We start from the raw sequence: 25,743 nt of genomic DNA on the forward strand, positions 1-25,743 counted from the left end.
GGACCCTGGACTTCAGAAAATCAGACTTTGACTCCCTCAGTGAACTGATGGAGGATTCCCTGGGAGGCTAATATGAAGGGGGAAGGAATCCAGGAGAGCTGGCTGTATTTTAAAGAAGCCTTGTTGAGGGCGCAGGAATAAATCATCCTGATGTACGGAAAGAATAGCAAATATGGCAGGTGATCAGCTTGACTTAACAGAGAAATCTTTGGTGAGCTTAAACACAAAAAGGAAGCTTACAAGAAGTGGAAATTTGGACAGATGACAAGGGAGGAGTATAAAAATATTGCTTGAGCATGCAGGTGTGTAATTATTAGGGTGTCCTACCTTGGCCTCAATGTTTTAACTCTTCACAACTAAATTTAAGTTTAAATTGTAAATATCTTTCTTATATGACATAGTTCTTATCATAACCTTACTATAGTATTTTGTTTAAACCTCTCAGGAGTCAAGGGTTACGTGATTTAGAAAAGCCTAAACAACCTGTATATTTTAGTGGTCCATTGCTGTGGCACAATGATACTGGCATGAAGTCAAAAGCTAGAGCTATTTAATGGCAGAGTTTAGAGGAGAACCCAGGAATCCTAATGCCCAGTCTCCTACTCTAACCACTAGTCCTCTGTTATGTATTCAATGGACTTCAGTGATTGGTGTACTTATAAAAGTTTCACTATCACAGTTCTTCAAAGAGGCTTCACGATTGTTTTTCATTATATCCCTGTGTTTGCTTTCTGAAGTGCACTACTCAGTTTTCCCTGAAGCGCGTAAATGATGAAAGATGTTATTCAGTTATGGGATGTACTGGCATAGATTGTACTGACTTTCCTTTCTTCCTTATTTTCTAAAATCTTATGATTGCATTTTAAAATACCTCATTACTACTAAATAACTACTTCCTTAGCTGAATAACTGGACCTAAAATTTTTCCATTGCCATCCAAACTTTCAAACCTGTTACCTTCATACACATTACCCATTACAGTTCGATATTTGGTGATATCCAGCTGTTCAGAATCCCTTTAACTGCACATCGTTATTTAACAGTTTCTCATGGATTTTGTGAAAGGAAGATCAAAATAAGGAATCTAATTACAATGTAGAATTTATAATCCACTCTTTTTTCCGGTCCCCAGACACCGACCAGGACCAGCTAATACCAAAGTATAGGTGGGCAGTTGGCAGAACACCCATATCTCAACCAAGTCAGCTAATTGTTGGAGTAGTCTGTAGGGAGTTCGCTGAGTGAAGACTGTTACCTTGAATCAATTTTACATAAAACTTTTAGACAGTGTTACTGAGATTGACTCATTACCTCATCTTTCATTCTATATCTTCCTTCCCCCTTTTTTCCTTTCTGAATTTTATTTTTTAGATTAGTGTCTCATCTTGGTGTTGTTTAAAGTGCATCTCTGTCACAGCTGGCAACTCCATTATTGCAGCAGTCCTGCCAGTCTATGAGCAGAGTGACAATTGTATCAAACTGATTAGTGCTTCTGTGGGGTTTAAGTGATGTTAAAGTGAGACCAAAGAGTTATTTTTACCTTTGATGTGACTCAATCTAGGATTCATGTGTGTAACCCACCAGAGAGTATGTTATCGGTCTCCCTCTGTGTGGATCTCCAAAGGTGAAAGGTTAATGTATTACATCACTGTCCAGTTCTCTTCCTTTCCTTTTTGGGAAGGCGGGAGCAGAAAGAGCTGAGTGTGGTAGAAACTAAGTATTCCAAAATCATAAATAAATGTGATTGATACATTGGAACCCAACAATCTCCATTACACCCATAAGCCTCGAACCTGCCAACACCTACTCCCTCCCTTAATTTTACACCTGTGAGTATACCTCCTGGGTGAGATTCTGCACTGTGATTCTAAGGCTATGTCCACACTACGAACTGGGGGTGTGATCCCCAGCTCACATAGATATATTCGTGCTGGATCTCATCTGAGTTAGCAAGCTAAAAATAGTAGTGTAGACAGGGTAGCAGCAGCATGGGCTAGTAGCCCTGAGTACATACCCAGGGGGTTCCAGCGGGTTTGCACTAGGGGTGGCTAGCTTCTGCTGCTGCTACTTCAGCAATGCTACTATTTTTAGTGTGATAGCTCAGGTGAGAGCTAGTATGAGCTGGGAATCAACCCCCGCCCCACCCCGTCTTGTATTGTAGACATAGCCTAAAAGGTGCAGCCCAGAACTCACTCCAGCAGCTGCAGGGAGAGGAGGGGTAAGATGGCTTTGGGTCCTGATCCTGGCCTCTTCAGAGGCTCCCAATTCTTCCTGTATAATATTCTGATCCTTGTCTGTATTGATAATGCCTCACAACTTTGCATCAGCAAATTTCATTAGCGCTTTTTGTGCCAATTAAATATTACATAAGATTGGTCCCAAGAACAATCCTTGAGAAACTCCACTAGTAACCTCCCTCCAGTCTAATGGTTCACCTCCAGTCTAATAGTTCAGCACATCCCATTGCCTGCTCCCCTTTAGCAAGTTCCTTACCCATCTTACAATTATTGTATGAGTCCCCATCTTCTCATTTAACTAATAAATTCCCATAGAGGAATGCTTTACTGAAGTCCAAGTCGATTAGATTTACTGAGTTTCCCTTACCCACTTTCTTTCTCATGTTGCATTACTCCCCCTTTCCATTTGTTTCCATGAATTTAATTTATTCTTTCCTTCACAATTTGTTCTAAAGCCTTGCCCAGATCACTTTTTCCCTTTCTTAAATATAGGTGTGATGTTAGCTATTTTCCAGTCACTATATGTATGTATGTGTGTGTGTGTGTATATATATATATATGACAGTCCAGTAGCAAGGATTTTTAGAAAATCTATTTCATTTTTCAGTTCTTTCAGTATTATGGGATGGAAGTTACTTGGGCCCCTTGACTTTAAGCTCTTTAATTTTTTTCCTCCTCAAATCTGCTAATTTCCATTTGTGTACACTCTTTTTTCCAGCATTCATTCCATGTTCCATCTTAGCATCCTTACTGAAAACTGAGGCAAAGTACCCATTTAGTTTGTGGGCCACACCTAGATTATCTTTACTCTCCTTCCCATTCTCACTGCATAGCTGCCAAGTCTCATTCTTCTTTAGTTTCTTTTTATTTATATAACTAAAACCCCTCTCATTTTAATTTCCTTAACAAGAGCTAATTCAGCTTGACTTGTAGAAATTCTCACTTTATTCCTACATTTTCTAACTTCCAAGGTGTAGCTTTCTTTGCTGATCCCTCCTTTTTCCCCATTCCCTGTAGGCTCTCTGCTTACTCCAAACAACTTTTTTGAGGCAGTTATTCATGCAGTTGGATCTGGAAGCTCTCTACAAGTTTTTCCCCTTGCTTTGGATGCAAATTGCCAATCGTTTTTGTATAATTGATTTTAAAAAATTCTAAGCCTCCTCCACATTCAAGTCCTTCAGCTCTTCAATCCAGTTTACTCCTTTAAATAATTCCTTTAGCTTCCCAAAATCTGCCTACCCCACACCATCCCTGAAAAGTTGAAGAAGCTCAGAAAGGGCCAACTAGTGTGATAGGCCCCACATGAGGGAATTAGGCTGGATAACCAACCCCTGATTGGAGAATGAAGCTCACCTGAACAGATACGGGCTGGGCTAGGATAAAGCCAAGAAGCTGGCAACAGAAAAAGTGGTAGTGAGGAAGTCTGTAGCCATCCTCTGCAGTAGAGAGGGAAGAAGGGAACATTAGAGAGGGAAGGAGGGAACCCAGGAAAAGAGTAGGACCCTGGGAGCCTGGCCCTGAGGCAAAGACATACCCTGAAGAAAGAAGAGTGGAGAAGAAAGCCTCTGAGAGGTGAGTAGGAAGCAGCCCAGGGAGTGAGCAGCAAAGTTGAGGATTGAACAGACCTTGGCTGCATATTGTAGGGTCCCTGGGCTGGAACCTGGAATAGTGGGTGGGCCCAGATTCCTGGTATCCTGATGAAGTGGCATTGCCTGGACATTGGGTCCAGGCAGACTTTATACTCTAGAATGGGACAACACATAATGACCTGGCCAGAGGGCCGAGTCACAAAGAGGAAAGCACCCTGTGATGATGCCCTATTGAAATAAAAATACCTCATAGTTGACAAACTGGTTTTGGTTATCCTTCCACTTAATTTAAACTGAATCAGCTCATGCTCACTCAATCCAAGGTTATTTCTGGTGCCTAGCTCTTCCATGATGTCCTTACTACTTACCAAAACCAAGTCTAAAAGTGCATTGCCTCTTGTTAGTTCAGTGACTATTTCATGAAGAATCTGTCATCAATCACACTGAGGAATAACTGGGCCCTACTAGCATTTATGCTCCAGTCTAGATCTGGGAAGTTAGTCTCCCTTTATGACAGAATTCCCAGTAGTATTTCTCTCTAGTAATATTAAAGAGATCTCTATCCATATCCAAGTCTGACCTTGGGGTTCTATATTACTATCACTTCTTTATTTCTTCTTTTTTTATTATTATTTTATCCTGTTGAGTTCTAGGTTCTTCGGGACAGGGCCTGTTTCTGTGTAATACTTGGTGTATTTTGGGTGCCCAGAATTTGGAGAGAAACAAATTGCAAAGGTGGGTATAGGGATATCTTTATTGGTCGTTAACAGTAAGACGTTCCCAGGCAATGTTAGCTTGGTACTTTATCTCCAGCTGGTTCTTTGCACAGCCCATCCAAAACTAGGCCATTAAATTAATAATGGTAAATAAAAATAAACAAAAGAAACCTACTCCCAAAGAGGCTCTGAATACACATGCTACATCGTCACATAGAGCAATTGCAAAACTCCTTGTGAATTATCGAATATCCTTTTAAAATGACAACTTTTGATGTCAAAAACAAATTTATTTTTTCCTCCCAAGACTTCTTTGCTCATCTTATTCTCTCACATTAAGACTCTTCCTCCCCACACACTCACTTTTAACTCTTCAGTACAGAGGCATAAATTTTCTGCTGAAACTTGCGGGCTTTTTTGTGAAAAATGAAGATTTGGTGACACTGAAACACTTTCCAAATTCATGTTGGTTTTACCAAATTTGTATAATTAAAAAAATCTGAAAAAATCAAAATGTTTCTTGGTGCTAATGGGGCAGGTTCATGTGGTGGAACGCTGATTCTGGGCTCGGGAAACAAGCACAGACTGGTGGGACCGCATAGTGTTGCAGATTTGGGACGATTCCCAGTGGCTGCGAAACTTTCGCATGCGTATGGGCACTTTCATGGAACTTTAACTTGCTTTCCCCCGCCCTGAGGCGCAAGAATACCAAGATGAGGGCAGCCCTCACAGTTGAGAAGTGAGTGGCAATAGCCTTGTGGAAGCTTGCAATGCCAAACAGCTACCGGTCAGTCAGGAACCAATTTGGAGTGGGCAAATCTACTGTTGGGGCTGCTGTGATGCAAGTAGCCAACGCAATCAAAGATCTGCTGATATCAAGGATAGTGACCTGGGAAATGTGCAGGCCATAGTGGATGGCTTTGCTGCAATGGGATTCCCTAACTGAGGTGGGGCCATAGACGGAACCCACATCCCTATCTTGGCACCTGAGCACCAAGCTGGCGAGTACATAAACCACAAGGGGTACTTTTCAATAGTGCTGCAAGCACTGGTGGATCACAAGGGACATTTCACCAACATCAATGTGGGATGGCCGAGAAAGGTACATGACGCTCGCATCTTCAGGAACTCTGGTCTGTTTCAAAAGCTGCAGGAAGGGACTTTATTCCCAGACCAGAACATAACCATTGGGGATGTTGAAATGCCTATAGTTAGCCTTGGGGACCCAGCCTACCCCTTAATGCCGTGGCTCATGAAGCCGTACACAGGCAGTCTGGACAGTAGGCAGGAGCTGTTCGACTACAGGCTGAGCAAGTGCAGAATGGTGGTAGAATGTGTATTTGGACATTTAAAAGCGCCCTGGCGCAGTTTACTGACTCAGTTAGACCTCAGTGAAACCAATATTCCCACTGTTATTACTGCTTGCTGTGTGCTCCACAATATCTGTGAGAGTAAGGGGGAGACGTTTATGGTAGGTTGGGAAGTTGAGGCAAATCGCCTGGCTGCTGGTTATGCATAGCTAGACACCGGGGCGGTTAGAAGAGCACAGGATGGCGCGATGTGCATCAGAGAAGCTTTGAAAACCAGTTTCATGACTGGCTAGGCTACGGTGTGAAAGTTCTGTTTGTTTCTCCTTGATGAAACCCCCCGCCCCTTGGTTCACTCTACTTCACCATCCCCTCCTCCCTTCGATAACCGCCTGAAGAGGCAATAAAGTCGTTGTTACTTCACATTCATGCATTCTTTATTAATTCATCACACAAATAGGGGGATAACTACCAAGGTAGCCCAGGAGGGGTGGTGGAGGAAGGAAGGACAAGGCCACACAGCACTTTAAAACTTTAAAACTTATTGAATGCCAGCCTTCTGTTGCTTGGGCAATCCTCTGCGGTGGAGTGGCTGGGTGACCGGAGGCCCCCGCATCCCATTCTTGGGCATCTGGGTGCGGAGGCTATGGAACTTGGCGAGGAGGGCAGTTGGTTACACAGGGGCTGTAGCAGCGGTCGGTGCTCCTGCTGCCTTTCCTGCAGCTCAGTCATACACTGGAGCATATTGGTTTGATCCTCCAGCAGCCTCAGCATGGAGTCCTGCCTCCTCTCATCACACTGCCGCCACCTTTCAGCTTCAGCCCACCCTTCAGCCCGCCACTGACTCTCTTCAGCCCGCCACCTCTCCTCCCGGTCATTTTGTGCTTTCCTGCACTCTAACATTGTCTGCCTCCACACATTCGTCTGTGCTTTGTCAGTGTGGGAGGACAGCATGAGCTCAGAGAACATTTCATCACGAGTGCGTTTTTTTCACCTTCTGATCTTCGCTAGCCTCTGGGAAGGAGAAGATCCTGTGATCCTTGAAACACATGCAGCTGGTGGAGAAAAAAAAAAGGACAGTGGTATTTAAAAAGACACAATTTATAGAACAATGGGTACACTCTTTCACGGTAAACCTTGCTGTTAACATTACATACTTAGCACATGTGCTTTCATTCCAAGGTCGCATTTTGCCTCCCCCCAGCGCGTGGCTAGCCCCTCCACCCTCCCCGTGGCTAACAGCGGGGAACATTTGTGTTCAGCCACAGGCAAACAGCCCAGCAGGAACGGGCACCTCTGAATGTCCCCTTAAGAAAAGCACCCTATTTCAACCAGCTGACCATGAATGATATCACTCTCCTGAGGATAACACAGAGAGATAAAGAACAGATGTTGTTTGAACGCCAGCAAACATACACTGCAATGCTTTGTTCAACAATGATTTCCAAGTATGTGCTACTGGCCTGGAGTGGTAAAGTGTCCTACAATGGTGGATCGAATAAGGCTGCCCTCCCCAGAAACCTTTTGCAAATGCTTTGGGAGTAAATCCAGGAGAGCCGCGAATGCCAGGGCAAATTAATCATTAAACATGCTTGCTTTTAAACCATGTATAGTATTTTAAAAGTTACACTCACCAGAGGTCCCTTCTCTGCCTGGCAGGTCCGGGAGGCAGCCTTGGGTGGGTTTGGGGGGTACTGGCTCCAGGTCCAAGGTGAGAAACAGTTCCTGGCTGTCGGGAAAACAGGTTTCTCTGCTTGCTTGCTGTGAGCTATCTACAACCTCATCATCATCTTCCTCGTCCCCAAAACCTGCTTCCCTGTTGCCTCCATCTCCATTGATGGAGTCAAACAATACGGCTGGGGTAGTGGTGGCTGAACCCCCTAAAATGGCATGCAGCTCATCATAGAAGTGGCATGTTTTGGGCTCTGACCTGGAGCGGCCATTCGCCTCTCTGGTTTTCTGATAGGCTTGCCTCAGCTCCTTAAGTTTCACGTGGCACTGCTTTGGGTCCCTGTTATGGCCTCTGTCCTTCATGCCCTGGGAGATTTGGACAAATGTTTTGGCATTTTGAAAACTGGAACGGAGTTCTGATAGCACAGATTCCTCTCCCCATACAGCGATCAGATCCCGTACCTCCTGTTCGGTCCATGCTGGAGCTCTTTTGCAATTCTGGGACTCCATCATGGTCCCCTCTGCTGATGAGCTCTGCATGGTCCCCTCTGCTGATGAGCTCTGCATAGTCACCTGCAGCTTGCCATGCTGGCCAAACAGGAAATTGAAATTCAAAAGTTCGCGGGCCTTTTCCTGTCTACCTGGCCAGTGCATCTGAGTTGAGAGTGCTGTCCAGAGCGGTCACAATGGAGCACTCTGGGATAGCTCACGGAGGCCAATACCATCTAATTGTGTCCACAGTACCCCAAATTCGACCCAGCAAGGCCGATTTCAGCGCTAATCCCCTTGTCGGGGGTGGAGTAAGGAAATCGATTTTAAGAGCCCTTTAAGTTGAAAAAAGGGCTTCATCGTGTGGACGGGTGCAGGGTTAAATCGATTTAACGCTGCTAAATTCGACCTTAACTCCTAGTGTAGACCAGAGCTAAGTTTCACTGACAGTTAATGGAACTTGTGCTCTCAAGTCACTTGGGTGCTTTTGAAAACTGTATCTTTAGGCCCTAGTTCAGCAAAGCATTAAAAGAGATCCTTAACTTTACATTGAAGTTGATCTTGTGCTTACGTCCAGTTAAAGTTAAGCATATGCTTGTGTTCTGCTGAATCAAGGCCTACAATGAGAAAGTTCACTGTGTCAAAGAGAGTCACAGCCAGTGGTGAGCTGGAGCTGGTTTGCACCGATTCGCTAGAACCGGTTGTTAAATTTAAAAGCCCTTTTAGAACCAGTTGTTCCACGAGGGACAACCGGTTCTAAAAGGGCTTCTAAATTTAACCGGCCAAAAATGGCGCCTTAGGCGCCGACTCCATGGGTGCTCCAGCCCTAAAGCACCCAAGGGGAAAATTTGGTAGGTGCAGAGCAGGAAGCTGGGCCAGGCTGAGAAGCAGGTGGCGGCTTCCCGCTCAGGCCCAGGGAAGCGGAGGTGAGCTGGGGTGGGGGGACACAGGGAGGGCTGCCTGCGTCACAGCTGGTAACCTGGGGAGGGGGGCGTGCAGGGAAACCACTCTCCGCCCCAGCTCACCTCCACCACCCTCGGCCTGAGCGGGAAGCCACCGCCTGCTTCTCAGCCCTCCCAGGCTTCCTGCCAAACAGCTGATTCGCGGTAAGCCAGAGGAGGGGGCGGAGAAGCAGAGCAGGGCAGCGCATTTAGCGGAGGAGGCAGAGCGGAGGTGAGGTGATCTGGGGCCGAGCGCGGGGTGGGGAGCTGCCAATGGGTGCTCTGCACCCACCAAATTTTCCCCGTGGGTGCTCCAGCCCCAGAGCACCCAAGGAGTCGGCTCCCCCTGCTCCCCCCATAGCTATGCTCCCTCGCCCCTGGGAGCCAGAGGGACCTGCCGGATGCTTTCTGGGAGCTACCCCAGGTAAGCACCTCCGGGACTCCCCACCTCGCCCCCCGGCAGGTGCCTCTGGCTCTTAGGGGTGGGCACCCACTACGGTGGCCCATGAGACCCTCCTGCCCGGTTCTGGGGGCAGACAGGGAGGGGGGTGGATGGGGCAGGGGTCTTGGGGTGGGGGGGATGCATCAAGGAACACGGGGGGTTGGATGGGGCAGGAGTCCCAGGGGCAGGGGTGGGCAACGACCCCCTCGTGGTGTGAGGAGGGAACCCGTTGTTAAGATTTTGGCAGCTCATCACTGTTCACTTTTCAGGCCCAGTGCAGGATTGCTGTGGACTAACCATCACAAGTCAGCAGAATAGTATGTACCAAAATAAAGCCAGTTTACTCATTATACATCATGTATAAAAAGCATGCTTTCCAGGTTTCTCACTAAAGTTTTAACAATGACTTAGAAAAAAGAGTTTAAGACTATGATTGATCTGTGTGAGTACACCTTTGCACTCTCACAATCTATCTTGAGGATGAAAGAGATGGCTGGAAGTTGATGCTAGAAAACTTCAAACTAGAAAAAAAGGAATGCAATTTTAACAGTTCTCACTGGAACAGATTATCAACAGATGTGATGGTTCAAGCCTTCAAAACCACTTGAAGTCTTTCAATCAAGACTGGATGTGTTTCTAGTGAGTATACGCTAGTTCCACCACAAGTTATTGGGCTTGGAAAGATTATATTTTTATTTGTAAATGTTGATTTCACTGTACACACACACAGGGACAAAAATATTTCCAACAATAATTAATTAAAATGTAGATAGGCAAAGTAAGAAAAATGCTTCTTGAGAACTTAGCGTTTGAGTGGAGGATATTTACTTTGTATATTTTGATATGTGATGTTGACAATTTGTGTTTTAATGGTTCTAAAACTAACTTTTGGAATCGCAACCTCTACTGTCATTAAAGAATGTTGGACCTCCCCTGTTGGCTGTACCCCATAATTTCCTACCATTGTGAAAAATAAAGATTAAAAACTGAAAATGCTTTAAAATAAACATTATCTGTAAAACTTATATTAAAAAAATAAAATTCTGCCAAGCCTGATATAACAGCAGCGGCAAACGGTGGAACATGATCCCATTGAGAAGTATTTCTTTTTATCGGCAAAGACTGTTGGCTACAGAATGTTGTTACACTAAGTGTGTGTCTAAATAGAGTGTTACAAAACCACTAAGACTATAAAAAAAGATAAGCACATTAATAAATAAACCATATAGTAGTGCACACCTTGGAAAAGTCAATCTGATAACAGCTAACTATAAATAAACTCCATCTTTTCCTCCAGCACATGTATGGATGTGAAATTACAGGTGCAGGAAGATAAATAGGAAACACAGCTGCACCTGTGATCTTTGAGCCTTTTATTATTATGGGATAGCTGAACAATCTAAATGGACTATGTAACATTTACTTTGACAACTGCAACCCTAGGAACTGGTTGTCAGGCTTAGGTTGCAATTGGAGCCTAGAACTTCTAAGCTGTCGTATTGCAAGTTCACTCAATGCCTCCTAGGGCAGCCCCATTAGCTGCTAGCAAGAACCCATCCCAAGCAGCCACACAATATGTATGACCCTTGCTTCCATCTGTTTACCTTCATCATTGACATTTGTGTCTTTTATTCTTTATCTCTTTCCCCTCCATTACGGTTCATTAATTCCAGCTAGGAGGATGCCCAAGTGGTTCTTTGCATGTATAATGAAAGTGCCGTGGCTTAATAAGTTCTGCTATCTCAGGGCCCAATTCTGTCATTTACAACATGCAGGCAAATTTTAGTGGGGCTCCATGCTGGTGCATTTTGCAAATTGTAGGATAGGGGCTACACTTGCACATTTAGCAGACACTTTAATGAAGCCCAGCTTCTGCAAGCTTGTGAAATTAATACTCGAAGTGCTAGTTTTCATTATAGTTACTGCTTGACACTTAGTTTGATTGCTATGAAAAAAGGTCACATCTGCCAACCGTAATCACATACTCAAATTTGGGATACCCTATATATTTCCTGCTAAATAGAGAGACTACAGAATCGGCAGGGGGAAGGGGAGATTAGAAGAGAGCTTGCTTTTGTCACTACTTGGTGGAAGAAAGTATGATTGGCCTTCTCAGTAATTGGAATGTTGTAAACTAGGACCCAGATCCTGCAATGTCATGGGCACAGGTGTCTGCTCACTTGCTTCTCACGGCATGATTATGGCCTACAATGTAATTGGAAACAGACAATTGAAAATTGTTTTTCTTTCAGATTCAACTGTTTGTAAAGACAGGGCCAAATTCGGTGCTGATTTTTTCACTCTTGCTACCACATTTTTGCCACTGGGATTACACGGCTTTAAACAAAGCGAAGAACATGGGTTCTAGTACATCATTTTCTATTTGGATTCTTTAGTGGATGCTTTGGATAAAGTTGCCTAACTTCAGAAACAGTAGTAATAATTAGTAAGGTATTAAGAAAGCATGAGGGTTTAGCTGGGAGGATGAATATGTTTAAGTTCTTCCCTCTTTCACTCAGTCAAGAGGTGAGCCTGAGTCTGCAGCAGGAATGTCCTATCAGAATTAATATATGTAAGCAATGACAGGGTTAGGATTTTCTATTTAGTGTATGCACAGTTTGAAAGTGCTAAGCGGAGTGCCTTACCACACACAAGTAGGTATATATTAGTGCAAACACACCTCTGAGTATGGAACTATACTTATGAAAGGACTCTTTAAAAGGCAAACTGTCCAGATAAAAATGTCACACCCCATTTGACTGTTTTGTATGGCTCTGCACTTTACGACTGTACACTTGGACTGTAAACATTTTGGGGGAAGATGCCCTCAGACGATTTTCAGTTCATTTACCCATAGCACAGTCCTGTGTGACGCTATCAGTAAGATGGTATGCCATGAGTAAGCATGTAAATATAATAATGTATTAAGCAAACAAAAGAAATAGTGCTACAGGAATCATGTTGGTTGTCCATCTGTTCTGTGTTATAGATTTCTCCATCCTTCAGGAAGGATTTTGGTTAATCGCTCCTGTTTTGATTTTGGTCATTAGAATTTGTGTGCATTTGTTTTATTTGCAAGATACCACATATACTTAACATTAAATGTGCTAGGGAAGGATGACTACTTTTGTTTTCTCTGGGCATCAGTTAACCCCTTTCCTGCTAACGATATGAAGAAAGTGTTATTTTCAAACAGCCCTCCTTCTCCTTCTCCTTCATGTTAGAGAGTGGAATTCACTGCTCCATTTTCAAATTGCTGACTCATGCTCATCAGCTGGAGGATGTGACTATGTCGTTTCCAAACATGTCTCTACCCTCCTGAAGGAAGCATCAACTTGAATTTCCGTTTCTGACTGTGCTGAGAGAAGGGCCTGAGTCCCTTGATTATTTAAGGTTTGCCTTTGCTAGTCAGCCAGAAGATACTGCAGAACCAGAGCAATTTTGAAAGCCTCTCTTTTCCTGTGCACCAAGGTTATAGTTTTGAAAAGTGCCCAAGTGATTTAGGAGCTGGAGTCCAATGACTGTCAATGGGACACTGGCTCCTAAATCACTTAAGGGCATTTGAAAATTTTAGCCACAGCACATGAACAAATCTATATAATATAATCATCCAAGGGATTTTATTTTAGTGCTCTCTGACACTTCATTTGCTGACTTTCTAACTGTTTTATAAAGAAAGTATAAAACTTGGAGTTTGGGGGGATCTCTCTGAAACTCGTTTCAGCATGCTCTCCTAACAAACTCTTTTTTTAGGCATAGCAAAGCTAACTTATAGACATAGGGAAAGCTTCTGTCTTAAAAAAGGCAAATCTAGATGCCTAGCTAAAAAGCAGATTTCGTCTGCTTAATGCAAACATTTATCAAATAACATGCAAGTATAGCCCAGGTAAAGTCAGTATAATGATGGGGTATGGCCAGGAGCCAATCCTGCTACAAGTGAAATTAATGGAAGTCCCATTGACATCAAGAGGAGCTGGATCAGGACTATAAATAGTCATAGAGACATGCAGGAAACTTAATATTTGGTTTTTTTCTTGGGTACTTTATCTATCCTACCCTCGCTTTCCAGTACTCCACCTAGTTTCTCCTTTCCTCATTGATTATTCAGTACTTCCACATTGGCGCTTCCCACAAAATACAGTTAGGCATGATGTCCGCACCATGGAGCCTACCTCTAAGGCCACAGCCCTGCACTGAGACCTCCGCATGTGCAGAGCCCTATTTATTCCAGTGGGTGGCATTGTTTGGGCACAGAGATCCACTTAGTCATGTGCTTACTGTCCGAGTCAATTGAGCTACTATAATAAACTAGTATAATGGTCAGATTTCATTGATGTGGAATTCTGTTTTTAAAAATCTTGGGTGAGGTACTCTGTTCTTGGGGGGGTTATTAGCTTTTACAGAAGTGCATTTTAAGAGGGTTTTGAATGAAGTGGGAGTGGGTGTTTTGCACGTAAGGGTAAGGAATATGTTCCAAGAAAAAAGGGATGGCAAAGAAGAATAAAGAGAAGCAAGAATATGAGCAGTATACAAACCAGGTTTGGAGGAGGGCATGCTGGGAGGACCAGCAACATCAGGAGGGACTTCTCTAGACACAATACCATGCAAAATTCACAGAGCACTGCTGCTGCAGATCAAAAGTTAAGAAGAAAAATTTTCAGTAAAGACCTGTCAAAATTGACACCAGCAACATGCTGTTTTTAAAAAGCTACCCCCAACAGCTGTATTGGTAATGAATGACTTGAGCTGAGATGCTACTGTAGAAGTTTCTGTCACATTAACCAGATGATACTCATTGGCTGTGGCAGGTGTTGTTGAAACTGACAAATCTATTCTAGCTATTCTGTCAATTTTACCTTCCCTTTCCCCTTAAGTGTTCCATTTGCATTTTCATCACTGTCACAGTGATCGTCAAATACAGATCATCTTTATCAATTACACTCTTAGCCAAAACCTCACGTTGTCTGGCATTCAGGACCCCTTTTGTTTAGAACCACATGAGACTCACCACTGACTAAAACTATATTTGCTGTCTAACTTTCTTCTACACAGTGTTGTGCTGGAGAGAATAAACTGATGTGTCTATTAGAGCTGCTTTATTGAATCTGGATTGGAAATGTTCAATATTGGGTTTGTTAAAACTAATTATAAGATGTCTATTTTTGAGTGTTTTTCTGCCGCATTTACAATACATTGGATTCATAGATGCATAGATTAAGCTTTGATGACTAAGGAACTGGCAGGAAGAATAGATTCTTCAACAATATCATGCTTCAAAAAACCTGGTTAAATAAATTTGTCTTTGATTCAGTTTCCATCTTTTTGTAAGGCCTTGCTTTTAACCAGTTTTCCAGCTGTTTTCGCTAAGATACAAAGAGGTCAAGTGACTTAGGGCTAGATTCAAAAGGGAATTAGGCTGAGTGTTGCAACACCGAACTTTGAGGTGCCCAGCTCAGGTGGAACTTACTGCTCTGAGTTAGACACCTTGGCTCTCAATAAAAAATCCATGGAGAGAGTTAGGCACTTAAAAAAAGGTAGAGAACGTGGCTACCGCCTGTGAATCCCTGAGTGGGGAGCTTAGGGTGACCAGACAACAAGTGTGAAAAATCGGGACAGGGGTTGGGGGGTGGGTAATAGGAGCCTATATTAGAAAAAGACCCAAAAATCGTGACTGTGCCTATAAAATCGGGACATCTGGTCACCCTAGGGGAGCTACCTAAGCTAGACAGTAGGAAATGCTGAGGAGAGGGATGTGGCCTAAGCCTTGCCCTTCAAAGGGAGTTAGGCTACTAAGTCTGGACTGGAGGGATGTGCCATCATCAACTCAGGATTCAAAACCATGAATCCTCTCCTGGAGTTAACCAGCTGAAGCAGGTTGGTCCTTTCTTAAGGAAAGTTGAGGAGGAGGAGGTGGTTGCTGGTTGCCCCCCCTTTTAGCCAATATTCCAGTGGTTAGACCACTCATTGAGGATGTGGGAGATCTAAGTTCACATCACCATTTTACCTGATGTGGGATGAGGAGTAGTTCTCCCTACTCCCACATGAGTACCCTAACCACTGGGCTATGTCTCTCAAGCTCTCCTGTTGAAGCTGTTCCACTTTGTATAAATCATGAACCATTCATTGGAGCAGAGACTGGAGCCTGGGTATCCCACAGCCCAGATGAGCATGCCAACTACTTGGCTATAGAGTCAATATTTCTCTCTGGCCCAGTACATATTTCAGTGTTTATACATCATGGAATATTTTTCAACTGGAGAGACTGAGAGAGTGCCACCCCAGAATACCTCATAGCACAGTGGTTAGGGCAACCATGTGGGAAGTGTGAGACCTGGATTCAATTCCCTGCTCCTCTCAGGCAATGTGGGGAATTGAATCCAGGTCTCCCATATCCTGGGTGAGTGCTCTCACTGCTGGACAAAAGGGGACTGCTACCACCTCTTCCTTTTCTGGCAGCTGTTTCTCTTACGGGACCCAGTTTGATAGCCATGCCCTCAGGCAATTTCTGTGTCACCTGGAGTGCCTAGGGAACTTTAGTAGGGGGAATTTAGGCACCTACAGTCTTAGACTGAGCAGGAGTTTTGAGAATGCCAGTAAAATAGGTGAGATTTGAGTCATGGCTTTCTCAATTCTGAGTCCTTTCTGCTGGCCACTCACTATTGAGGGTTACTGAATTATACAATATTTTACATGATAAATGCAAGCACTGCACTAAATTGGCATATTTGACATCCTTATTAGCAGGAGTTAATTAGACCATAGTTTCCATGTCCAGAAAATGGACAGAATAGCATCCAAACACGGATTTAAGTATCTCGTAAGATTATGACTAATGAAGGTTCCATATATTGTTCTGCACTGGTGTTTTAGCTGAAGTATTAACAGCACTAAAAATGATGTATGCTGCTTTCCCCTAGTCCCTGGAAGGTCATTACCTAAGGTCACGCTTTATAAGATAACTTGCTATTTAGGTTTTAAGTGCTTTAGAGTAGAGAGCATTTAGTACTGTTTATACACAGCCTGTTCTCAGTTGGCCCCTAGGTGCTGCGATGATGAACATAATAAATAATCATATTTAAAATAGGTCAACAGAAGCAGAGGCCATTTAAAATAGGCAAGCAGAAGCAGATGCCAACTATCTTAAGGCTATGCAAGCCATGTGACTAGTCAGGCTTCATGGCAAACAGTACTATCACAATTTCAAGGACTTTTGCAAAACAAGTGGCTTTTAGGAGCAGTTTTGTGCACAGTATTATGAAAAATCTGAGTATGATTTTTGGCATTTGTCATTCCACTCAGGACCACAGAAAAAGACTTAAACATGTCTTCCGACAACTAGCTTTCCTTTACTTGAGATACATAGCCATCTTGTATCCCTTAGCTGGTGATGCCCAGCCATCTGCTATTCCAGGATGTTCCCAGAAGTGAATGAGAGTCGGAAGCTGGGGAGGGGGATGGGCATACAGCTTTGCTACATCGCTCTTGGGATGAGGAATAGGAACTGAGAACTTCTGATGATTGCAGCTTGTATTCGAGCGTGAATGCCAAAATTCTGTGGAAATGACCACATAGCATGAGCCCCATTGAACAATCTTTTTTTTTTAACTAGAAAAAAAGATACACCAGAATAAGGAAACAAAAATCAGAATTAGGAATATTAGTCCTCACTGTCATCCATACAGACACTGAAGCATAACATTTTCTCTACCCGTGCAGCTGTTACATATTGTTGTATCTGACTCTTGTTTGAGTCACTGGAAGAATTATGAATTTTAATTTATATTGAACTGGCAGAATAGACATAAGCAGGACATGTATATTTAATCACCACCTACAATCCCATTTACTTGCTACCTCATTTTATGTTATCTCTTTGCTGTTTGACTTGGTGTTGTTAGTGCAGGCAGCATAAGGCCTCTTGCTTTAACTGACTCAGTGAGTGCTGCAAATATTTGCTGAATAGGTGCAACCCCCTAGTGCACAACTAACCCCTAAAGATGCCTCTTGTGTATTTTTCATGTCATTATTTGTAGTGATAATGATAAAATATACATGCAGTGACCTACCTTGCCCCAAGCCAGTACTATACTCAGACAGAAGCTAGAGCTCAGCTGTGAGCCTTGCTTAGTATCTGGGAAGGAAAATAAAGAGAGTGTAAAGACCTCCCCCTCCCCGACCTTCCCCCTCCCCGTTCCCCTGCACAGGCTACTCCTGTCAGCAGATCATGTGTGAGGATGGCAGGGAGTGGGTGTAGCCTTGGCTGGTGTGCTGGGGAGCAAAACCAACGCAGCTGAGTCAGCATGGAGGGGGAAGAAAGCTACACCAGGAAAGGGTATGATGTAGTTCATGTTTCCCTGAGGGCAAGGGGAAAACTGGGGATCAAACCGTGACAGATTCCCTGCCCTGCTCCTGAGCCATGCCTAGAATTGCTAATTTTAGTTGGATGTATTCCTGGAGGTTTCATCAAATGACAGAATCTTTAATTAAAGATCAATCTTTAATTCCTGGAGACTACAGGACAATCCTGGAGGCTTGGCAACACTAGCATCCCAGCTACATGCCCTTCCTTACTCATGGAGGGTTGCAAGGTGCCAGTCTAACACTATAGAGCCGCTCACTACAACTTCTTGGCTCACTAATGTTTTGAGATGACCCATTTTCAGCATTCTTTAACACCATTGTAGTTTTTAAGGTCAAAGGGGACCATGCAATTATCTAGTCTGATCTTCTGCATAGCACAGATCAAAGAATTACACCAAGTGGTTCCTGTACCAAACCTACAACAAATCCATGATATGCTGGTACTATAATCAAGGCAGGTGGATTTTATTTTGCCTCATTTCAAAGCCACTTGAACAATGTGGGTTTCAAAGTTCTGAACTGGAACATTATTGGGTCCATTTTCTGCTTAGGAGAGTCTGTCCTGAAAAAAGTCCAGTGAAAAAACAGTGAAAATGTAGCCAAGAGCAGTGAAAAATAAACATAGAGAAATTCTGGCTGGGATAAGGGAGCAGAGCAATACTTGGAGCAATTATCTCACTTCAGTTGAGTTCCTGTCATATTCTTGAATTAGTTCACCCATCGAACCGAATGTGCTCAATTACAAGTGTTCTCTTATTTTAATTTTTCTTTTGCCTTTCTGGAAACTTAATCCAAAATCTTCACATTTGGGTGCCTAACGTTAACGTCCTAAACTCATATTCAGGCACCTAAACAGAAGTGGTCATTTTGACTGGCGAGCAAACGAAACTGTTATAATCACACATCTTTTTTTAAATTGTATTTTCTGCTCTACCACAACTCAAAAAGGGTTGCTGAGATTTTCCTGAAACTTTCCTAAAGAGTTCAATTTTGGGCTGAGACTGAGTATGAGGAGTTATTTCCAAAGGTGAACTATTCAGTAAGTTATGAGAAACAGGGCAATGATCATAGAATTCTTCATAAACATGGAACTTTAAGTATGAGCAGAGTACCTTCCAACTACCCACAAGCTGAATATAAGCACAAGCACATTATTACATCAGATACATTTGCTGGGAAATTGTCTATATTAGCACATTTTTAAAAATTCATGCCTACAATACAACAATTGATGCTGTTACAAAATACACATTCTGATAGTGTTTTAAGATTGATGTCTATCAAGGTGTTTAAGCATAGCTACCAATCTACTTTAATATTTCGTAATAATAATAATTAATAAGAATAACTAATAATACTGCGCTGCTTTCCTTTAGATAGCTTCTCCCCATATATTAAACTTGTGAATCTACTACAGATTCTTTGCCATTTTTTGACCCCAACTCCTTTCCTAGCACTCCATACATCTATATTTCTCCTCTTTCCCTTCCCTTCCAGCCAAGGCCAGAGTAAATAAAGGAGTTTTGAGGCCTTCAAGGCTGTGTAAAATGGCTGAATGGCAAAGTAATGAACACTCTTTGTGACTGGAGTCATAGACACGTATTTATTGCTAAGCAACACAGGCTGATGTCAATGAGTTTTTCCAAATGCAGATGGTGAGTAGGTTTGTTGAACATTTGAAATCATTCTAATATAAATCTTGAAGTTTGGTTCTAACATAAACACAAAATATGCTCAGCTGGTCAGAATGAAGATCTTTTCAGAGTGGAAATAGAGGGCAACATGAATTTAATAATAGTTTCTGCACATACTTATAGGTGAGATTATTCATAGCTGCATCTACTAAAAATCACAAGTGAAGCTTTCAAAAACACCTGCAAACCCTCCTAAAGTGATGGTATTCTTAACAGTTACTGTTAAAAATAAGGGAAGAACCATGTTTTATTTTGAGGGGGTTGTTCTGATTATAAATAATATTCCTAGGAGTTACTTGGTTTCTCATGAATGTAAGATTCATAGTATTGCTCAGTGAATACCAGTGGCACCATATTCTTTCCCACACTGCTCTGCCAGAACATCTCACTGCGAATATAACTGCTGTTCCATTGCTGAGTAGTGATGAATGATTCTGGTGAGGAGAAGTTGTGCCAAATTATATAAAATGCTTGTACTGTGGGAATGTGTACACCAAACTCATCTGATAATCTCCATCTGAGCCCAAAGTTTCTAGGGAGAAAAACAAATTCGTTTGTCAGCTCCAAGTGCCGCCCCTCTCCCCCCTCCCCCCCCCCGGTGAAAATCATGGTGATCAGCTGAATTTTGACACAGAACTTACCATCAACATGAAGGTCAGTACACCAGAGGGCGGCTTAAAGGACAAATTCTTTTGACTCCCAGGTGGCTTGGGCAGCTTGCTGGGAAACAAATTTAGGGATCAAAAGCAGCCCCTAGGAGGGGGCCTGGCTACACTGCAGTGGGGATGTGTTCGGTCTTAGGAAAAAAAGAGAGTGCAAGAAGCCAAACAGTTCTTAAAGCTTACAAACAGAACTGCACAGCATCGATGGCAGTATCAATGGAAAGGCTGCAAAAATAGCAGTTTCATGGGATAGAAATCAGTTCACTAAATCAGTTGGCAATGGTTCTAACATGTAGATGTGCAAAATGCTCTAGCCTTTTTAGTTTGGCATATGAACAAACCATTTTTATCTAAAGTTGTTCTGAGTCATTGTAGAATAAAGGTGTTAGTTTGGGCTAGTCTGCACAGAGGTCTCTTGTGCAAGGGAGATGCAAGGGAGAGTGGTTAAATTACCTTAGCTTCCAATACCTGGGTAAAGAAGAACTTACTGAGAATGCAGCAGGGGTTAGCAGGGGAACATTTGTTCACTTTATAGTAGGTTAGTTGGCTGTTTTCAGGAAAGTACTTGAAGCCACTTTTTATCTATTCAGATTGTTTGAGGACAAAGATTAGAATTGGGTGAATTCACTAAAGGAAAAAAATGATTAATTTTGGGTGATGATTGTATGTGGGGGGAGTTCTGTTTGGGTTTTTAAATTTTTCTTCATATTTCATTACATTTTTGTGAACCCAGTCCTATTCACTCTGGATGTAGTTGATAGTCATAAGTGTTCACCTCCTGCTAAGAAGAAATAATTTTTGAACTCTGAGTTATTCACTTTCACAGTTCACTGTTAGCTATTTGTGCTGTGTGGTCACGTGGTATTATTTCTGCTATCTTGACTGGATGATCGACGCTTAACTGGAAAAAGATAAGTAGCAAACAGTGAATAATGTATATTGAATAATGAAACTTTCAGAATTCACAGATATTTCATAGACAATCAGCCATCCAAATATTTGTGAATAATAAATAATATGACCTCAGTAATAGCAGAAAATTTTCTGCTATTACTGAGGTCATATTATTTTCAATTTTCAACCATCTCTACTCAAAATACTTTACTCCTGATCACCAGGCATGTACACTATGCCACAGAATTCTGTTGTTCTTTTCTGTCTTTAGCACACTGCTGAAATATCTAGCAGTCATGCCATTTCTTTTTAATAGCTACTAACTTGGAAAAGATTAAAAACAAAATATGAAAACTTGTCAAGAGGTAAAGGGCTGTGAAAAAAGAAAACTACTGAAAACTGTAATCAGTATTGTTTTAAAAAAAATTAAAGTCTTAGTTTTGTCTGTGATAAATGCATATTTCAAAGACTAATATTGTAGATTTAGTACTTGGGAAAATATCTTGACAAAATCTTGAGGCTGAAGTATTTATTTATCTGTGAAACAATTTTATAGAATGCTCAGTGGCAGTACAAGCTTTCCTGCCCCATCAACGTGCTTTCACCTTGAGCTGGTCAGACCATCTCCAGAGGTGAGAGTTTTTCAGTCTCCATGTCTATTGTCCCAGACTTGTGGAAAGCAAGACAAGATACAGGGGATGTGGTTTAATTATTAATTCATCTAGCAACTCTCTGGCCAATACTTATATAGTGCAAAGTCCTTTTACCTGTAAAGGGTTAAGAAGCTAAGATAACCTCACTGGCACCTGACCAAAATGACCAATGAGGAGACAAGATACTTTCAAAGCTGGAGGGGGGGGGGGAACAAAGGGTCCTCTCTGTCTGTGTGACGCTTTTGCCGGGACCTTTCACCTGGTGGAGGGCTGCCATTAGCTTCCCACCCCTCCATAGCTAATCTCCAGACTTCTGCTGGGATCCTACTGCCCTTCCCTCGAATAAGGGTTAAGGGGCTGGTAAATCAGGATTGTCTCCTGTCTGCCACAGACACCAGGAGCCCTGACCCTAATCCCCAGTTTCTTTCAGGAAACCAAATCGTCTATGGAACAACTATCTTCTCTGCATGTGGCAGGCTGCTCCCCGCTGCCTCCTTATAGCAGTTGTTAATCCAGGCATGAGAGGAGGGTCAGGCTGGAGAGACAGGGTTTAGCTACCCTCTCCAGGTGCTCAGGGGCCAAGGGCTTACCAGAATGACACTTTGCCACCCACCAGCTTAATAGATGCCTTTCTCCCCTCTTCCCTCCCACAGGCCAGTCACCCCTCTCCACCCTGGAGGGATGGGGGACCTTTAAAGAAGCCACTACCCTCTTTTCCCAACAAGCCCTTGAGGTTGCAGGGGGTGCATTCTGCTGTCAGCCTGTCTGTTGAGACTGGAAACAAGGGCTCAAATTAGTGTCAGGCATGATGGCAGGGCGTTCTGTGTGCCATGGAAATCTTTCTCCCGGTAACCTATCAAAAATGTGCCATATTAGCTCATTTTACAAAATGTAATTAATTGAATATTGAACCAAATGGCAACTTGGTCAACAGAAGAAACAACACTGCTGTTTTTTGTGTTTTGTCTGTTGGATTTCCATGTACTGATTTTCACTGGTTATTTACAAAGTTCTCTCCCACTATAGCTCCTCCCAGATAGCAGCATGTACACTGCAGACTCCACCACAGATTCGAGAAAGCATCCCTACCCAGGAAAACACTTAGGGTATGTCTACACTACGAAATTAGGTCGAATTTATAGAAGTCGGTTTTTTAGAAATCGGTTTTATATATTCGAGTGTGTGTGTCCCCACAGAAAATGCTCTAAGTGCATTAAGTGCATTAACTCGGCGGAGCGCTTCCACAGTACCGAGGCAAGCGTCGACTTCCGGAGCGTTGCACTGTGGGTAGCTATCCCACAGTTCCCACAGTCTCCGCTGACCATTGGAATTCTGGGTTGAGATCCCAATGCCTGATGGGGCTAAAACATTGGCGCGGGTGGTTCTGGGTACATATCGTCAGGCCCCCGTTCTCACCCTCCCCCCGTGAAAGCAAGGGCAGACAATCATTTTGCGCCTTTTTTCCTGAGTTACCTGTGCAGACGCCATACCACGGCAAGCATGGAGCCCGCTCAGGTAACTGTCACCCTATGTCTCCTGGGTGCTGGCAGACGTGGTACGGCATTGCTACACAGTAGCAGCAACCCCTTGCCTTGTGGCAGCAGACGGTACAGTACGACTGGTAGCCGTCATCGTCATGTCTGAGGTGCTCCTGGTCGCCTCTGTGAGGTCGATCAGGAGCGCCTGGGCAGACATGGGTGCAGGGACTAAATTTGGAGTGACTTGAGCAGGTCATTCTCTTTAGTCCTGCAGTCAGTCCTATTGAACCGTCTTATGGTGAGCGGGCAGGCGATACGGACTGCTAGCAGTCGTACTGTACCATCTTCTGCCGAGCAGCCATGAGATGTGGATGGCATGCAGTCCTTCTGCACCATCTGCTGCCAGCCAAAGATGTAAAAGATAGATGGAGTGGATCAAAACAAGAAATAGACCAGATTTGTTTTGTACTCATTTGCTTCCCCCCCTCCCCTGTCTAGGGGACTCATTCTTCTAGATCACACTGCAGTCACTTACAGAGAAGGTGCAGCGAGGTAAATCTAGCCATGTATCAATCAGAGGCCAGGCTAACCTTCTTGTTCCAATAAGGACAATAACTTAGGTGCACCATTTCTTATTGGAACCCTCCGTGAAGTCCTGCCTGAAATACTCCTTGATGTAAAGCCACCCCCTTTGTTGATTTTAGCTCCCTGAAGCCAACCCTGTAAGCGCCCCTCCCAGCGTCAGAGCAATGGCAAACAATCGGGCATCTGAGAGTGCTGTCCAGAGCAGTCACAATGGAGCACTCTGATGGGGCTAAAACATTGTCGTGGGTGGTTCTGGGTACGTGTCGTCAGGCCCCCGTTCCCTCCCTCCCTCCTTGAAAGCAAGGGCAGACAATCGTTTCGCGCCTTTTTTCATGAGTTACCTGTGCAGACGCCATACCACGGCAAGCATGGAGCCAGCTCAGGTAACCGTCACCCTATGTCTCCTGGGTGCTGGCAGACGCGGTACGGCTTTGCTGCACAGTAGCAGCAACCCATTGCCTTCTGGCAGCAGACGGTGCAATACGATTGGTAGTCGTCCTTGTCGTGTCCGAGGAGCTCCTGGCCACGTCGGCTGGGAGCGCCTGGGCAGACATGGGCGCAGGGACTAAATTTGGAGTGACTTGACCAGGTCATTCTCTTTAGTCCTGCAGTCCTATTGAACCGTCTTATGGTGAGCGGGCAGGCGATACGGACTGCTAGCAGTCGTACTGTACCATCTTCTGCCAGGCAGGCAAGAGATGAGGATTGCTAGCAGTCGTATTGTACCATCTTATGCCAGGCAGGCAAGAGATGAAGATGGCTAGCAGTCGTACTGTACCATCTTCTGCCGAGCAGCCATGAGATGTGGATGGCATGCAGTCCTTCTGCACCGTCTGCTGCCAGCCAAAGATGTAAAAGATAGATGGAGTGGGTCAGAACAAGAAATAGACCAGATTTGTTTTGTACTCATTTGCCTCCTCCCCTGTCTAGATCACACTGCAGTCACTCACAGAGAAGGTGCAGCGAGGTAAATCTAGCCATGTATCAATCAGAGGCCAGGCTAACCTCCTTGTTCCAATAACAACGATAACTTAGATGCACCATTTCTTAGTGGAACCCTCCGTGCAGTCCTGCCTGAAATACTCCTTGATGTACAGGCACACCCTTTGTTGATTTTAGCTCCCTGAAGCCAACCCTGTAAGCCGTGTCGTCAGTCGCCCCTCCCTCCGTCAGAGCAACGGCAGACAATCGTTCCGCGCCTTTTTTCTGTGCGGACGCCATACCAAGGCAAGCATGGAGGCCGCTGAGCTCATTTTGGCAATTAGGAGCACATTAACCACCACACGCATTATCCAGCAGTATATGCAGCACCAGAACATGGCAACGCGATACCGGGCGAGGAGGCGACGTCAGCACGGTCCCGTGAGTGATCAGGACATGGACACAGATTTCTCTGAAAGCATGGGCCCTGACAATGCATGCATCATGGTGCTAATGGGGCAGGTTCATGCTGTGGAACGCCGATTCTGGGCTCGGGAAACAAGCACAGACTGGTGGGACCGCATAGTGTTGCAGGTCTGGGACGATTCCCAGTGGCTGCGAAACTTTCGCATGCGTAAGGGCACTTTCATGGAACTTTGTGACTTGCTTTCCCCTGCCCTGAAGCGCATGAATACCAAGATGAGAGCAGCCCTCACAGTTGAGAAGCGACTGGCGATAGCCCTGTGGAAGCTTGCAATGCCAGACAGCTACCGGTCAGTTGGGAATCAATTTGCAGTGGGCAAATCTACTGTGGGGGCTGCTGTGATGCAAGTAGCTCACGCAATCAAAGATCTGCTGATATCAAGGGTAGTGACCCTGGGAAATGTGCAGGTCATAGTGGATGGCTTTGCTGCAATGGGATTCCCTAACTGTGGTGGGGCTATAGACGGAACCCATATCCCTATCTTGGCACCGGAGCACCAAGCCGCCGAGTACATAAACCGCAAGGGGTACTTTTCGATAGTGCTGCAAGCTCTGGTGGATCACAAGGGACGTTTCACCAACATCAACGTGGGATGGCCGGGAAAGGTGCATGATGCTCG

The 25,743-nt window shown here is 44.0% G+C and overlaps 1 long non-coding RNA gene across 1 annotated transcript; it reads right to left on the reverse strand.

The window, feature by feature from the left end:
* Nucleotides 1-7,516: 7,516 nt before the first annotated feature.
* LOC140908166 (uncharacterized) lies at nt 7,517-17,518 on the reverse strand. Its single transcript, XR_012157790.1, has 3 exons — nt 17,459-17,518; nt 13,928-14,019; nt 7,517-7,578 (listed from the first exon to the last, which is right to left on the reverse strand). It is a non-coding gene; the product is annotated as an uncharacterized lncRNA (long non-coding RNA).
* Nucleotides 17,519-25,743: the final 8,225 nt, after the last annotated feature.

This window comes from Lepidochelys kempii, chromosome 3 (genome assembly GCF_965140265.1).
Source record: "Lepidochelys kempii isolate rLepKem1 chromosome 3, rLepKem1.hap2, whole genome shotgun sequence".
Classification (NCBI taxonomy): Eukaryota; Metazoa; Chordata; order Testudines; family Cheloniidae; genus Lepidochelys; species Lepidochelys kempii.